Here is a 14,644-nt window from a genome sequence, read left to right on the forward strand (position 1 = left end):
TTGTTTCAGAGATGTGATGACAAAGAATGTCAACTGTCAACCTGCATGACAATATGTATCCAGCCTGCTCACTCCCACATTGGGACTAGTATTTATCAATTCAAATGAGCACAGTCTGATCCTGACTACTCTGATGTTCAGCCCAACCCTGTCCTCCTCTGTCTTTCTCTGAAGGGACTTGTCTCTGTGGGACAAGTGATAAAAGGATTCAGATTCATAGTTGTCATTTACTGTACTATAAAGGCAGCTTGTGGTAGCTAGAAATGCTTGCTAGGTGTTATAGGTAATCATAGGCACAGAAAAGCTATTAAAATTACTTTTCATCTATACAATATTCATACACACAACATAGGACAGCAACTAGTCCAAAAGCGTTCATATTTTTGCCCAAAATGAGTTTAAATGTGCATCTTAATAGCAGGAACTGCTATTACTCACCTTGTGAGTATTTCCCAACGTACTTATGATTATGAATTTTTTTGATGTGTTATGAATGTGTAACTCTTCCCAAACTCATTAAAAGAGCCCTGGTGTACACTGACTCACAAATAAACTTGAATACATTACAGTAACATCCTTCAATCAAAACTTTGCAATTAAACCAATTAAAAAAAGATCACTAGTAGACTTAGTAACATAGTTGCACAATTACATTTCTAAGTGGTGGTTGGATTTTACATCGGAAAATATATCAGGAGAAGAAAGTATTAAGGAGAAGTAACATTATATCAAAGTCACATTCAAGACCCAAAGATTTACATGCCTGTATCCCGATTGTAAACCAATTTTTTTTTTTTTATTCTTTTTTCTTTTTCAAAAACATTTTGAGAATTAGGGTACAGAAAATAAAAAGGTTGGGGAAGGGGGGGAGAAGAATTTTTTTAAAATATGAATGTTTTTATATAATAAGGTATTTGTAACCTTGTTTTATATTCAGAAACAATTATACAATTTTACTAGTGTGTCCAATGTTTTTTCTAATATAGCCCTTTTTATTCAGATGCCTTTTTATTACTCCCACCATACTAGAGAATCCATTTTTAATGTTCTTGGCTCTATATATTCTTAGCCTAAAGATCTACCTTTTAAGAAAAGATAGCCAGGGTTCCTATATCTTCCAGTATGTTTTACTTGTATTGTAATATATGTGTTATCGCTTCCATTTTTCTAGTTTCTTCTAGCAGCTGCTGTCACTCATTATATTGCGGAGGAGATATTTCCCTCCAATGTCTCGGGCTTAGAGATTTTGCTGCATTTAACAGGTGCTTAGTAAGTGTGTCTAACACTACTTTGCTCTCTTCAGTTTTTATATTCAGCAGAATTAATGTGTTTGAAATATTTTATTTGGTTTTCACAATAAACAATAAAAACAATATGACAACAAAAGCAGAATTAATGGTGTATCACTCTATTTGATATCAAGAATGGTAAACCAATTCTTGACTATTTTTATTCATTAATATCTTGACAAGTTGTAAACTTTTGGTAATTTCTTTTTTTCCCCCATTTTCTTTTTTACTTTATCTTGTAAATGCAAAATGTTTGCTAAATATAATTGTTAGAAAAAAATCCATTTAATCTACAACTTTAATTTGGACACCAGTTCTGCACCCCTAATTTCTGCTTTATCTGTTCTTGGTACTGAAACTTTACTGGCAGACACTTCATTACCTATAAAAAAACGTTTTCATACATTGAAGTCTTTGCATTTTATATCTAAGACATGTTTCTTTATTCCCTCTTCTCATGGATGGGATGGTTGCCCAACATATTGTTCTCCGGGCTATAATAAAAAGTAGTAGAATTAAATAAAATCCATATATACTTCCTAGCAGAATTAAACAACAGTTTCTCATAAGCAAATAGTTCAGATAATTATCCCTGGGCCTCATTCCTATCATCCTCATAGTTCAGGACAACCATTCTCCCATCCTTATCCACAGAACAAATAACAATATATTTGTTCCATTAATAATGTTAAAGGAATTGTTCAGTCTAAATATAAAAACTGGGTAAATAGGTTGTACAAAATGTACAAAAAATGTTTCTAAAATAGTTAGGCAAAAATGTAATGTACAGTACAAAGGCTGGAGTGACTGGACACTACTTCCTGCTTTGCAACTCTCTTGGTTCCCAGTGATTGGTTATCAGATAGTAACCAATCAGTAACATGAGGGGGGGTATGGGTTATAACTTTTTGCTTTGGAATCTGACCTACATGCTAAGGATCAATTGCAAGCTCACTAAACAGTTATTCCGCATGTGGCCCCCTTTAAGCCACAAGTTAGAGAGCTGAAAACCAGGAAGTTGGGTTCTCTTATATGTGAGACATTTAGTCACTCGAGCCTTTACATATTACGTTTGGCTAACTAACTATATTGAAAACATTTTTTTTTATTTTGAAAAATCTATCTATTTACTCAATTTACAGTTGTACACTAAACTGTTCCTTTAAGGCCTTTCTATGTGGTTAATGTTATTTTTAGTTCTTGCATCTTTGGCCCTTGGATCGAGATCTGTTAGCTCCTTTTCTGAAAAATGTCTACCATAAAGCACCTTTTGGTGAAGTTGGTAAAAAATGGGGTTTCTAACCAGAAAACAATACAGTAATGTCGGAGGAACTGGAATATCCACAAACTTTTATATATTTTGCTCTCACTGCAAATCTTTCCTTTTCCTTAATGTGAAAACATCAGCATATACACCCACATTATTATCTATCCTGGTAATCTTTCTATCCATGAACAAAATGTTTTGATAGCAATTTATATACAAAAGAGTTATAACACAGCTTGAATTGCAAATTACATCATTCTCCGAGGGTGTTAAAGAGTTGCACTGGAAGCCTTTCCAGTAGTTTTCTGGATTTCGACACTTGTCAAGACCCACCTTAACTTCCGCTGCTCTAAGACACCTTCATTCTCTTTCCTTCCACCCTACAGAAGATATGAAAAGAAATGAGCTTTCAGGCATGATTAACTGTTTGTTAATATTTTGACACTATCAATATTTATAGCTAATTAACTGTATGTTAATAAAATACTCTGTTTAGTATCAATGTCTATTGGTATTATACATGTTTATTAAATATGAAGGTAGTACATGAGGAATTTTAAAGCCTGTCAGGCTGTAACAGCCAGCTGTACCTAATGGCAATCTCTAACCAGCAAAACGGTCAATGGTCCTTAATTATCCAGACTTGCATTGTGTACCATTGCTTTTAAAAGGGTCATCCACCAAAAAACTGTTGTTTTTTTTGTAGTATGTTTTGTTTTGCATAATGGAAGAAAATGTAACTCTTAAGGTGGCCATAGACGCAAAGATCCGCTCGTTTGGCAACATCGCCAAACGAGGGGATCTTTCCCCGATATGCCATTAACAGGCATGGCTATATCGGGGGTAAACTGATTGTTCGGCCGTACAGCCGAACAATCAGATTACGATGTGCCATGGGCTCTGGCGGGATCGGTCGGGTCAAAATCAAACCTGACCAATCGACCAAACGACCGATCTCCGCCGGACAAAAGATGTCGGCACACGATCCGAAAATCATACGAATCCTCGATTCGAACGATAGGATCTGTGTGTCTATGGCCACCTTAAGCAACCTTCCAATATACATTCATTAAACATTTTCAAAGGTTTTGAGAACTTTTTTAAAAATAATCATAGTTGAAAGCAGTGTGCAACTACAATGCAGCACCCGGCCATGGTAGGACCGAGGACAGGGGGGCTTGGACTGCGGTGTCTGCTGTACTGAAGTCCCCTTAACTAGAGAAATAAAGTTTGCTAAGGGTAATTTTTGGATCCCCTGAAATTTTTTTTGAAGGGGGGCCTGGTCAGCCTGGTCAGGAGAAGTTACACTACTGCTTGCAACATTGTTTCATGAGTCATAGCCACTATGTAATGTAAACAGCCTTAGATAATGCTTTCAATATCAATGAAATGAACAAGTTACTTTGAAGTCACCAAAAACGGTCATGAATTTAGCTACTTCCCAGCACTGTTTGCAGGATTGGGCAACATCTTTGCTCCCCAGCCAAGACAAAGTAAAAACATTAATCTCATTTGTATTTCAAAGCACCGTGACTTTTTTTTCACAGATTATGCAAATTGTTTTCGATTTTTGTTGAGATCTTAATAGTCAAATTAGGGTTTGGGTTGAGTTTAGTATTTGGTCAGATCTTTTGCTGAGGATTCAGGCTAAATCCCAAAATTATGAAATTGGTGCATCCTTAATAATCGCTATAAACAAGGATGTAAATATTTGGAAGCAATTAACACATTGAGCAGATTCACTAACCTGTGAAAAGTCGCCAGCACCCATCGCTACACTTCGCCAGGCTAAAATTCGCTCAGACAACGCAAATTCACTAAAATGCAGAGTTTTGTCGTGGGCGCCAGAGTTTTCGCTAGAGTTACTTCATTAATGCGAGCACTTCAAAGCGAAGATGCGCTAGCGTTCATTTCTGCATATCGCAAATTTGCTAGAAGTCTTGCTCTCAGGTTAATTTGCATACAGCGGGAAATTTAAAGTTGAATGTTACATGTTGCATCTAATACATTACATTTACACTGATAACTAGACATGTCCAGGGGACCTTAATAAAGTCAATAGAGTTGTTTTAATGCCTACACATGAGCCCACTGTAAAATAATGTTCCATATGTTAGAAAATGTATGGGGGAAACCGGTTACACAAAAATATTTTTTTAGGACTTTTGCAGCCTATCACCCTGAAAAAAGGAAAAGACGCCAGTGTTTTTGGAATTTTTTTCCACTCACAAAATATGATGCAAATAACTTATTATTGAGGAAGTTCTATGCACTCCATTGCACTTCGCCTGGTCTGAGCTGGCAAAGGCAAGTCTGGCGAAAGAGGTAACGTTCAGTAAAATCCGCATTTTATAGTGCATTTGTGGAGTATCGTCCATTCGCCAGGGTGAATTGTCGTCTGGCGAAAGAGTGCGAATGAGCGCTAGCGTCTATTTCTTTCGCTAGTAAATCTGCGATGTCCCTGTGGGTGGTAGCACTGGCGAATTGTCGCCAGCGTTTGCCACTTCACACTTTAGAAAATCTGCCTCATGGACATGCTATGTAGAGAAGTGAAGGGAACATTGCTAGGTACTGTGCAACAGAGGAGGAATATGATAGTATATTCTTGTACCATGGGATTTTGCATTGATTTCTTGTGAGCAAGAGTGAAGAAGAAATGGCACTGAGGGCATGGTCTTTGCACCGCAGTTCCATGTAATCTAACAGGAATATAATAATGCACAAGCTGATGTTATAATTCTGCAATGCAGAATGTTTCGGGTTTACCAGACTCCAACAGGTCATCTCCATAAAGAGAGAGTGTTCCCAAGTATTATGTGTTTTCATTCTGCCTCTGACCTGATTTGCATAATTATAGATTGCAGTGAGGGCACGGACTTGCTCTTTCTGAAACAACATTGTTACACCCTGTCTGTGAATCAAACATGTACTTTAATTAATTGTGGTATGAAAGATTGTGTCATTATAAATAACTGAGATTTAGATGCAAAGTTGCAGGTGTAGGGATGTGTCAAAGGGAAAAAAAAACCATGCCATGGATTAAACGCCTGTCATGTTTCATCATGTGAATATCATGAAAGAGTAAGGGTGTTGAACTGTATTTGAACAAGGCAATAATAAAAAAAAATTGTGTGAAACATATTTCTATTTGTGTAATTTTAATCAGAATGTGTGAAATTATTTTACTGACAAAATAATTCATCAGGAGATATAAGTGTATGTGAGAAAAGCTAATAAATCAGGGAGGAGATGATACTGTCCCCATAAAAAAACATACTGATAAATAAACATACATGTGAGATAAACCGGGGAAATGTCAATTATCATGCATCTCTCAAACTCTGTCAATGTCACCTAAACAAATGCTATTGTTACTTTTGATTACTCATCTTTCTATTCAGGTCCTCTCCTATTTATATTCCACCTCTTATTCAAATCAATTCATGGTTGCTAAGGTAATTTGGACCCCAGCAACCAGATTGCTGAAACTGCAAACTGGAGAGCTGGCGAATAGAAAGCTAAATAGCTAAATAACCACAAATATTAAAATAATGAAAAACAATAAAATGTGGTTGCACATTCCTGTCCAACCTCTTCCATTGAGTGTGAAGATTATGAAACATCCCATATCAATTGGAGGGCCATATTTGGCTTTATGGATAAAGATCCACTCCATGTACAAGAGTAGTGGATAGCAGTCTATAAATTAGGGAGTATGGTGTGGGACAAATGATAACTTTTTCCAGCCTGCTGAAAGCTATTATAGACATTATAGTCAGTATCACGAATCTCAAGTGCTGTCACCATATTGCAAATGTGCCCATTTATCTGTAGCTCTTACAACTTGTTCCTGTACACAGAATGAACAGTGCTTCTAATTGGACTGCCCAAAGGATCTCAAGGCTGAGTAGTGTTGAAAGAGTGTAGGGAGAGGCTGAAACGAGCTAGGACTTGTACATAGAGAAAATATATAGATCTTTTCTTTAATTATATAACTTATAGACTATAAAGCTGATAATGACAATAGCAATAAATAGGTAAATATCATCTGATTGTACACCAGGGGTGTTAAACCAGTATCCTCTGTGTTCATGACTTTATACAGCGCATGAGGGAACATAACAACTTCTGTCTATATGACAGCTCCTTGGGTGAAGGTCATCATATGATTCCTTTGGATAGCCCTTTACTTCCCTGCCCTTCAATTCTGTTTCAAAGCTCACTTACCATATAGATGTTTGTATCTATTGCTCCAATACCATTGCCTACCTTTCAGCTTGACCTTACCTAGGGATTTCTATATCATGGTGTGGGGGCACTGTGGAAGGAAGGTAAGAAAGTTAACCCTCTGTTGGTGTCAGTCCCATACTGACAATCTGTGGGTTCTGGCAAATGCCAGAGGGGCTGCTGTAAGATGACATAGAAGTTCACTATTTATTGGGCTGGTGGGGGCTGTTTTGTGCTTCTTTGTACTTGGAATGTCAGGGCCTATTTTGACTCCCATTCCAGACCTGGTTTGGGGAGTTTTACAGCTATACAGAGGTGGCTGTATAACTGTAAAATTCCATAACCCAAAGCAAATAATTCAAAAACAATAAAAAATAATAAAAAATAAAGGCCAATTGAACTTAGAATTGGTATGTTCTATAACATACTAAAATTTTACTTGAAGGTGAAGCACCCCTTTAAGCCAATGTCATGCCAGGAGATTTGTTTTAACTACTTTCATACATTTGTTTACAACTACTTTCATCAACAAAAGTAGGGCACTGGTAAAGTCCCTGTCTCAACAAGCAATGAATAAAGGTGAATGGAACACAGGATGGTTTCTGTTCTGATTTATCACAGCTAAGCCTGACCTATGTTAGACATGCAAAGCTGTTACTTAAAAATGTGTCTGTCCATGTTTTCATAAGTCTATTAATTTTTAAAACAATACATTTTCTGAATTCAAGAACAGGGAACAGTAACAGATTTTTACAAAACAATCATGTAAGATGACAAGGAAGCTAATATACAGACAGTTACACTTGTAGACACAATTACAAAGGTATCTGTATAAATTATTGTGTAATAGAAAAATCTGAATTGTATGTCATAATAGTCCAGCCAATAGAAAACTATAAAGGAACGTGAACCTTTATTATGAGTTATAAATATTTAATGTACTTGTCTGTTACAAAATTATTCTAAATCTGTGTGACATCATGTTCAGTTAAATGCTCTGTGATTGGCCAAAAATCACCTGCTTTTGACGAAAAATTATGATTTAGATAAAGCAGATGATTCTTAAGAAATAATGTGAAAGACTTTCCAGTATCACAACTCCATTGAATAAATGATTAACTAGCAAAGCAATACAGAAGCTAATGTAATCCTGTAAAAGCAATATGTGGTCATACAGTAAATGCCTCTCTATATACTGCATGAGCTAGAGAGAAAAAAAAATCCCTTCTTGGCAATATATATAATATTCATAAACATTCCACAAATTTATGGCGTGGTGTGTAACATCAGATTCATTGCTGGGAGGCAAAAAAAGAACTATATCGCCTAGAGTTTCATGTTAGCACCTAAACAGATGACTTACCATCTAAAAATATACAGATATTTGATCACAGTTGCTTCTGGCTGAGAAAGTCATGTTGGAATTGAAGATAAGAAAAAGAACAATTCATTCAATTTAATGGATGTCCTTGACACTTGGCCACAAAATCTTCGAAAATAAAAGCTTTCCTACACCTTGACACATGGCTCAAGGAGCAACAGTAGCCTTAGTCCATTACATTACAGGTATGCAATCCATTATCTGGGAATCCATCAAGCTCCGAATTACAAGAAGGCAATTTCCCATATTTTAAGCCAATAATTCAGATTTTTTTCTGTAATGATTTCCTTTTCTCTGTAATAATAAAACAGTACCTTGTACTTGATGCTAATTAAGCTGCATGCAGTGGTGTAACTATAAAGGAAGCAGACCCCGCAGTCGCAGGGGGGCATGGGGAAAAGGGGAGCCCGGACTGCAGGGTCTAACAAGAAACAACCCCTTACCTGCGGCAGGGAAGCAGAGCGCAAGTCGGTACAGGGTGGAGTCTGGTGGGGAGTGGGTGGAGTCGGGATGGAGCGTGGGTGGAGTCATTGTGGGGAGTGGGTGGAGTCCCGACGGAGACTGGTGGGTGGAAGTGGGAGGGAGGATGGGGATCGGAGTGCGCTGGGCCCCTTTGAAGTTTTTTTTTGCAGGGGGGCCCAGTGCACTCTAGTTACGCCACTGCTGCATGAATCCACATAGGCAGCAAAGCAATCCTATTGGGATTATTTTATGTAAATTAACTTTTTGCCTGATGTCTTAATTAGAAAATCATTTTTATTTTTTGCACACAAGGCAAAATCTAATGATGAAAGCTAAATCACATTCTACATCCTGGTCCTAGCAAGTAAGTAAAACAAATCAGCACTTCACTAAAAATTATAAAGAACTGCTCTCATTATCTCACAGGTTAATAGATAAAGGGAATCTCAGCAGGCTACTGATTTGTTTTGACTTTGATCATCAGAATGTGACATTACTTTCAATTTCAGATTTTGCCCTGTTTAGTGCAAAAAAATACATATTTCCACATTAAAGCAATGTGTTCAATATGTTCAGTACAACCCCAATTAACTTAACTAATGATAAAAAGGGGATATACTGTACTTTTAAATGGCTCCTGACTAGTCAAAAAAATAATTTTGAATATTCTTTTTCATACAGACATTATATAATAGTAGAATTTGCAGACACCTTTTATGCTGACTGCTATTACACTTGAGATTTATCAGATGGGTGAGTCCTGTTTGTTGACAATAGAAAAAGCTTGCAAGCCCATCATGGTGAGAAAAACAACTCTCCTGTGAACAAAAGAAATCATTGTTGTGTTAAAGGATGATATAGTCATTTCTTTATTGAGATACATCGAGACTGACACGTATTTTATTAGAAAAGGGATTAATGCTATAAACTGTAACCACACGTTTTTTAAAGGCTGACTCAGACTCACATGAAGAGAAGAAATTAAGCAAAGATATAAAAAGCATTAGCAACTCTCCGCAAGTGTACGCCATACATTTGATTTTGCTCCTTTAACTACAAAGGTGCCATCTCAAAACCATATTCAATTTTCCTTTTATAAAAAGGGGATCTCTTATTATTAAAAAAAACCACTATCTTTTTGTCTTTTATTTTTCTTCCTATTTAAATATCTAACAATTTATTTGTGAATTTCTCTACCTAACATTTTTGCCCAGTTAAAACCAACACACTCATGCTGTGAGTCACTGACAGATTTCCCCTCCTCTAACTGAGCATAAGAATTGCAATGCGCTTCTGAAGCACAGCATGGTTGGGTTGTATGAAAAATTAAAAAGATTAGATTGAAGAAGCACACTAATGAATTAAAATGTATTGGGGTAAGAGAATTATTAAAGGAGAATTCAACCATAAAGTTAAAAAAACCCTACCCCCCCATAGACCCCCCTAACCCTGGCTAATGCCCCTAATGTCTTACTTACCCCTCGGTGCAGATTCAGGCATCAGAGTTCACGGGCATCATCTTCTTCTCTTTGGAAATCTTCGGAATGAGACTGGCGCGTCGGCGCATGCGTAGTTGGAGCAATTTCCTGTTTTACGACAACAGCGCATGCACCGAAACTCACAAAAATTGCCAAAGCCCCGGTCTCATTCTGAAGATTACCAAAACGGCTGAAGATGGCGCCCGTGAACTCCAATGCCTGAATCTGCACCGAGGGGTAAGTAAGAAGTATGGGGCATTTGCCCGGGTAACACTTAGGCTGGGGGGAGTTTTTTTTAACTTTAGGGTTTAGTTCTCCTTTAAGCATAAAAGATAATAACAGGCAGTTCCCCTCAAATTTTGCTCATTTATGACTTGACATGTATTGCCTTTACAAAAGAAGTAATTCTAGGCATTCAAGGTATTTTACATTCTAGGATATCCAGTTTATTTACTGACATGGCGCAGTAACATAAAGCTACTATTTACATTTCCTTTGATTATTACAGCCCTAGACCCATTCATGCTAATTAGATTAGTTGCATGTTATTTTGGGTTTTATTATGATTCCCTTTACCACTTTCTGGGAATATTTTTGCTGTAAACATGGTTCTGTAACCTCTCAGATTCACATATGTGCACATGAATACAGCTGGCAGATGTACAAGCTATAACCTAATAAAATATCAGCCTCAGTTCTTTTACAGCATCTGAAACAGGTTTCCCTGGAACTGAAATACCATACTCCAGCTCAGTTTGAAGCTGCTAATGGTGAGGCTGCATCTTCCAACTGGACTGAACTCTGGCAGCCATTTGAATTTCTTGGTGGTTGCTTTAAACACCTGGACCCAAAACCATAAGTATATAAGCAAATCGTTCTCTAGAGATGTGTTGTTTAAATCCTATGCAAAAAAACAGCGCTGCCAGCTACTCTGTTTGTGATCCTTGTATGACCTATGCTTCTAAAAATTAAATTCCACCAAAGCAATATTTCTGCTTCCATTGACAGCTATGTGCATGGATCTGCTCCATGGAACACAGAACTCGTGGAATGTATCTGACTGACTGTAACAAACTTCATAGAAGTGATTGCTTATACTCATTAAACCCTCATGATTTTCTAAATAAAAGGCAAAGAGTCCCGTTATACATAATACAGTGGGATATTTGACAGACATTGTATTTTGTAGCTACTTTTCCAGATTGAATTTAAAAATGATAGCTATTGTACAGGCACGTAGGGGAGGAATAAGAGGGGACTATCATCTTATGTCTAGAACAGGGAGCTGATTTACTAACTTAGGTGCACATGTGCAGTTACTAATATCAACTGTTCAGTCTACTACTACAAGTTAGCAATTGAAAGAAAATATCTGCTTGGTTGCTATGGGTAACTGCACTGGTGAAAAGTAGCACCTATGTTATTAATTCGCCTTCAGCAGAACTGATTTGCTAACATAAGGGAAAAATAGTTCTCCAGCCATCTATCAACTAGTCAAATATATGCTTTAATTTTCTATTTTTTTTTTTTTTTTTAAAGTTTGCTCATTGTTAGTATTAATACACCAGTATAATTTATCACTAGTGATTAACCTTTGAATAGGTCCCATCAGGTCCACCATCAGGGGGGCACAGGTGGGATAGTTGTCCTGGGCCCCGTAGGGTTTTGTGTCCATGTTTGACTGCAGTGTTTTGTACCCTTCCCAGTGATATGATTCTGCAGTAGTACACTTCCAATGCAAGTAGCTGTAATGCAAAGGATTGGAATTTGAAATGATCGGAAATGTTTTATCAATTCAAGTTCTGTAACTGCATCATTCTACTTGCATAACACCAATGGTTTATCTATGCTACATGCTGGAGAAAAACCCTGGTGGGCCCTGGGGCCAAGCGATTCATGGAATATTATCCTTGCAAATCAACAATATTTAAATGAGTCATTGTTTAACATGACAGCCAAAATAAACAGAGGGAGGGAGCCAGCCCCTGCTCTCTGTCCTTGGCCTGAACACATGTGAAATAGGAATTTAATTGCTCTTTCCATGAAAGGGGAACACATAGGGGAGGTTTCCCCTGCGTCACACCCATGGAACATGCAGCCATAGTATACAATATACACACAGCAGGCTGTTCCCATAATACTGATGGAAATAGTAAGGCAGCAATGCTCTAGATGCTTGTTGTAGAAATACACACTAAAAAGATATTATTTTATGTGATGATAAAAAAAACACTGCTACTGAAACAAGTTCAGCTTTTCTCATTTTCCACGGACCTACTCCCAAATTCTAATCTTCCATTAGTTTTCTCAATAGGGATACAACCACAGGTGGCACTCCTCTTTTTTTGGTATACCCCCTCTAATGGAGCAAAGCTCTGCCTGTGACTCTCATCTCTGCATTTTCCATACATGATGGTATGGCCCTAAATACAGCTTTGTTAATAAAAGAAAACAAATGTCATTTATATACAGGGATGGGAATACAGAATGCTCAGGACTAGGCGTTTAAGGGGTCTTTTCATAATTTGGATTTCCATACATTCTAAAAATAATTTAAACATTAAATAAACCCAATAGGATCTACTACCAATATTGATTAATTATATCTTAGTTGGGATGAAAAACAAAGTAGTGTTTTATTATTTCAGAGAAAAAGGAAATATTTTTCTGAAATAGTAATTCTGAACTTTCTGAATAAAAGGGTTTCTGGATAACGGATATATATATAAGAGAGGGGGACGGAGAGAGCGAGACAGAGTGAGAGAACTGTATGTTTTGGGGGATGCAGATGTATGTTTTATTAAAAGGAATGTTGTACATAAAAACACAAAAATAAAAATAAATCAGTCATGAAAGGAGACTGGTCCATTCACCACAAACCCACAGACTGACCTAGCTACCTCACAAATTGAAGTTTTCCGTCGAAACATATCAAACAACCAACCATTTGCAGCCAAGCAATATGGCGGTATCTAATCCAACACTGCAGACCAACACAGACTCTTGGTAAAACTAAAGAAAGACTTTATCAAACAAGAATACAATCCCTAAACAGTAGACATTTACAGTAAATTAGAAGAGAACCCTCTATATTCTCACACCCCCAGTGGTCCCATACAACCAACATCTTGATGCCCTACAGAAAAAAATAGAAGAATGCTAACCTATAATACACAAAGATGAGTGAGTATAAAAATAATTTCCTGGAACACATCATCTCAGCATTGTGAAAGTCACCCCATATAAAACACTATGGAACTATGGCCTGCACAAAAGTTTCATATAAAATCCGTTGGAGCCTTGAAATCTGTATACATAAGTTCCAACAGTTAACATGGACCCTGCTACAACTGTGTATGATAATAATAATTAAAGGGATCTGACACAGTATAAAGCTTTTAACCAAAGTTGGTATTGTTATAATAATGCTACAGGCTTTCCTTAATTTTTCCATTTAAGTAGTGGCTTTTTATTTAATGGTGGCCTTTTATTTTAACATGCCAAGCCTCTATATTCTTCATTAAACTTTGAGGGATAACCATTACTCCATTGTCTGTACAGGGCCTACAATCCCCAACTCGATTGCAAATAATTTGACAGATTCACAGATCACTTAAAGACTGTCCATCCATATATGTGCAATAGTTTATATATCAAGAAAGCTAAAATGATAAATAACACTGTGGCAGTTTATGTGAAAAATATAATGTTTGAGTCATATAAAAAAAAACATAATTCTAAGCAACGCTGCAATATACATTCATTACAAATTTCAATGGTTTTTAAGTTATTTGTGTATGTATTGCTATTGAAAGGGGTGTCTGTGTCTTTCTACTCTCTGTCCTGATGGCTAAGACTGTTGATACAATGTAAGACAAGGCAGCTGATTAACAGACCTGTCTTTGCTGGGGAACTAAGAATTTTGCAACATTTTTTCAAAAGTAACAAGAACGAGTTAAGCAAATGCCGTTTTCAATAACAATTGTTTTTACAAATAACTTTAAAAGCCATTTTTTATTTTGGGGTTGACTTGCCCTTTAAAGAAGACAACTACACAATCAGATTTTTTTAATTGTAACATTTTGTATGATTTGTGAGATTTTTTTTTACATTGCAAACTTGCAGCTTAGACCCCTAGCTCAGTTCATTTGCTTTTATTACAGCGACTGCATATTCCAGACTATTCAAAGCCAATACCTATATATATTGTGAGCTTTAGGAGAGATTTTTCTTTGTACATCTGGAGCTCCTTGGAAGACTCTTGTATAAGTATTGTTGTAAATTTACATTACTATATGAAGATCATTTCTTTTTCTGCAGAGACGCCAGGTGATTCACTGCAAAAAACAAAAACAATGTTCTGTCCCTTAAGCACAGAAACATTTGCAATAGAGAACAGTTGAGCATATGATAGAAAAGCCCTTAAATGATATCATCAGTGCTGAGACACAGTCAGTCTCTTATACAGCCGCACCTATATCAGTGTTCGACTGCGAATAGACCTCTGCACTGGATAATGATGTCAGTAGAATGCCCAGGA

This window comes from Xenopus laevis, chromosome 2L (genome assembly GCF_017654675.1).
Source record: "Xenopus laevis strain J_2021 chromosome 2L, Xenopus_laevis_v10.1, whole genome shotgun sequence".
Lineage (NCBI taxonomy): Eukaryota > Metazoa > Chordata > Amphibia > Anura > Pipidae > Xenopus > Xenopus laevis.